Below are 4,521 nucleotides of genomic sequence, written 5' to 3' on the forward strand. Positions count from 1 at the left end.
AGACCAAAATACAATAAAAAAAAAATCTATTCATTTTTCAGTCTTCTGTCAAAGAGTATGTATATGCAATCTTGTGGGAAAGATCTCTAACAATAATATTTTGATGAATGAGTGAATAAATGAGTGAGAAATTCAAAATATATGCTTGTCTGTAAAGAATTCAAATTTCTAGTAAATGTGATGCGTATACTTACTTATTAATTACAGGAAAAAGTATAATTATTTATATACCAATATTTCTCCATTATTATTTTTTTTTTTCTTTATTTTCAGATACAATTAATTGGCTCAAATTAAAAACAATACGATGGCTCGAATTAAAATTACGATATTTTTTTTTAATTTTTGTTACTATTGCAAAGATTGGATTACATTTACCTTGCTACTTGAAACTAAATATTAATTTGTTTTACTCTAGCTTAAGCAGATTAGCTAATTGTAAAATTTAGTAATAATGAAACTGAGAAAAGAAATAACTGTGATGCTTTTATGTAATAAATTCAGTTTTGCAAAAGTTCAAATGTCAAATTTTTAAAAATTTATGAAAAAGCGAGGTGTGAAAATTTGTCATATAAATTTTGATATTTTCCTTGATTGATTGATTTGCGATTTAATGATTTGCATTAAATAAGTTGAGTAGCATATAGAAAGTAATCACAGTATGATTAGTGTGATTCCTAAAATATTCCTGCATTATAAACGAAATATTGTAAACATACAAGTAGTGATTGGCAGCGAAAAAATTCTTAATGCGATTTTGTTTGGATTCGGATTCATATTTGAATTCAAAATTTTCCACAGAACAACAATTTTTATCTTTAATTCTCTCGTTTGGTCTATATGGTGTATAACAATATTTTTATATTAATGATTTAAACTTCTTCAATATTTTTCTCAATATTTTTCTTATTCTTTTAAAAGGCCGACTTACAAATTACAAATTTGATTTTGTGGTGAAATATCAAGATTTGATCTAATCATAAAAACTATATGCAGAGCTATTAACATGCAGTCATATAATTAAAAACTAATTAATAAAATTTGAATATGAATTGAAAATTTTAACATAATTATATTATTTAAAAACAAAACTAATGATACAATGTTATCATTTGAGTTCACTCTGTTACGACATTACATTTTACATAATTTAGTAAAAGACCGGCTGTCGGCTTGCATTTTGAATTAAAAGTTTAAAAGTTTAAAGATTATACAATTTTTCTTATATACGAGGGCTCCGAATTATGATATAAAATTAATAATATGTGAAAAAATTTAAATTTAAATAAATTTAATTAATTTTAATAAAATAAATTTTCTATTATAATTAACTCATTAATTGTAATTAATATTATATTTGTAAAATATACGATATGATTGTAAATTTTCATTATCGATTATTGAAATTTCAATATATTATGTATATGTATGTATATGAACCTACACCAAGCAAATGGGACCCAAACAAAAATTTTATTACATCATAATCAAAACAAAATCAAAATGAACGTCCTTGTAATTATTTTTTATTTTAAGTTTTTATTTACAATTTAAATACTTTTGTCTTTAAAATTAAAATATTTTTCTTTTGTTTTTCTTTCTAAATATTTTTTTCGTCTCTGATGTTCAAATAACTTACACGTATCTCAGTCGTATACCTAATACCTATCTTGAAAAATGACAAACAGAAATTTTTTTTTGAAGCGCATCGTTCTCTCCTAATTATTTCAATTCAAAATAAAGAGAATTTAGGTAAGTTTCGAAAGAGAAGAATGCTGTGTGTAAACAAAATAAATTCGAATTACTTTATAGCTATCTGTCAATTTACTTATCATTAATATAATGTATTTTTGATAATCGATTTTATGTTTGTACGTAAATGAATTGAAACAGAAAGTAAAAAGAAATGAATTGATTGACGTTTTCCAGATCAATTGTTCAATTTATGATTTTCAATTGAGAACTTGCAATTATTTTTGACATACATAATTATTTTGAAATTTAAATTTATTTACATTAAATTTTATTTCTTAATTTTATTATTTTCTTTATTCTTAAATAATAGAAAATTATTAACGCATCTAATCAATCCGAATTTTTCTACAGACATGATTTGGTTCAGGTTCCACCTAAATTTTTACAATATTGAAATATTTTATATTAATGAGAGATTGTTAATTTGTATATGTTTAATAATATAAATTTGGATAAGTGATGAAATTTCAAATTTCATAAATTTTATTTGAAAAATAAATGTAGATTATTATTAATGTTAAATTTCCATTTTTATTTTTATTTTTTGAAAATAATTACCTTGTTTGTTTGTTTGTTTGTGATGTTTTCTTCTTTTACGTGTTAAATATTGTTAATGAAGAAATTTTTTGTATTTAGAACGCCTTCAATATTTTTAAATAACAATTTTTACTAGTTTTGTGAAAATTTTTTTTCTTATGTAAAAATATTTCTTATTATAAGTAGCTAATAGCTTAGATAATTATAATTTATATTGCAGTTTAATAAAAATCTTTTATATGAACGCAAATTATATGGAGAAGAAATTTAGACCAGGAACAATATTAAAAAATAATTAAAATTAAGAAAATGTAGAATTTCTTAATATTCAAAATAAATGAATTCAATGAATAATAATGTCAAACAGTTTAACTCAATTAATTTAAATAATTATCTTGGCTTTGTATTCGACGTGGGGGTGTGAAGAAGAAGACACTTTAAACTAAAAAAAAAAGTGGTAGAAAACAAATTAATGGTGAATAAAAATAAAATAAAGTTGAGTCAAACCAATGGTTTGTATTGTAGCACTTTTCCCTTCAACAAGTGAAAATTCTGCTTTTAAATACAGTCTATGCATACTTATCACACTATTAAAATTATTTTCATTCATATACAAAACTATTTCTAGGATTGCATATATTTAGGATGAACGATTTATGCAGTCTTTGAAATAAGGCAAAAATTAATATAAAGTGGGGTTAACATAATGCTCGATTTTAAGGGTTAATTGTGTGAGTTAAGAAAAATAATTATATTTTTTAATGTAATGGAATTTACCGTTAGCTTTTCGTGTTTATAGAAATTTGAAAAAGCTTGCGGTTTCGGAAATATAAGGTGTCAAAAATTCAAATTAAAATTTCAAGAGGCGATAACTTGAGACGGGGTGGAGATGGAAAAAAATTTTCTTCTAACGAAATGAACTCTTTGTTAATGTTTAAATGCCCCTAAAATTTTAGGCTTCTATAGACTGGGGTCTAGAAGAAAAACCAAATCAAAAATTTGGAAAAAAAAGACTGGATAATGGACGGACGGACAGAGTGTAACTAATAAGCACTTTTTTTCAAAAATTTTTTGGAAAAGTGCTAATAAAATAAAATGGTGAAAAACTTTTCTTTATTAAGAAATTTCGCGTTAAAAATTCAACTAGTGAAATTTTCGGTGCGATATGGTAATAGTGAAATATTGCATACCCTACATTTAGTAAAAATAAATAAATTAAACTGAATAAATATTATTAATATTTTGACATATATTGACATTGTTATAATTAGAATAGTACCATCTACCTTCCCTCCCACCTCCACGCTTCAATCACTTCCTTATTATGAAAAGATAGAAAACATCATTATAGGTTCCGATGTTTTATACTTGATGAAAATCTTAATGAAAATTTTCAAATTTTTTACGATAAAATATCGCTAACAGTTAGAGATTGACCCACAAACCATGACTAATTACGTTCAATTAATATTTTGGAATTCCAATATTAAAAACTAACTGAGTAGTTTTTTTATAAACAATTATTGACAAAAAAAAAAAATATGTAGCCCCGCAGCATATGCAATAAATATTGTGTTCTGTTAAAATTAATCTCTGTACGATAAAAAATAAAATTTTAAGCCACAAAATTTTTAAAAATTTAAATTTTTTTAATTTTACACATAACTGGTACATTGTTTAGAATTCCTCAATATATTCTAAATATAAAGTGAAAACCTAAAACGATTTGCAACTCCCCCATTTTCTCTTACATTTAATAAGCCCCCCTTTAGATGAAGATTAAAAGTACACGCATATAAGAAGAAAAATTTAGGGATGATGTGATCCTCTTAATTACAATCGGATTTCCAAAATTTTATTTTTTCTTGTTGTTTTTCTTTTGTGCAAAATTTATAATTTTATTTCCTAAATTTTAAGTAAGAAACCTAAAAATAACTTGCATATTTGACGTCATTAAATATAAATATGAAAGAGCAATAAAATTTGAATACACGCTTATTTTACAGCATGTGACAAGATTAAAAAAAGTTCTTTATAGCTTTTATTTTCAAAACAAAAGAATATTTCTATAGAAAAATCAAAAAAATTTTAAAATATTCATAAAAAAATTAAGAGTTAAAATACTCAAAATAAAAGTTATTCAGTCGTTAAGATTTGATAAATTGATTAAAAAATAAAAATAAAAACAGAAGAAAAAAGAAACACAAATGTGCTTTTTTAATAAAGCTA

This window comes from Condylostylus longicornis, unplaced genomic scaffold (genome assembly GCF_029603195.1).
Source record: "Condylostylus longicornis isolate FDR11 unplaced genomic scaffold, ASM2960319v2 ptg000048l, whole genome shotgun sequence".
NCBI classification, from domain to species: domain Eukaryota; kingdom Metazoa; phylum Arthropoda; class Insecta; order Diptera; family Dolichopodidae; genus Condylostylus; species Condylostylus longicornis.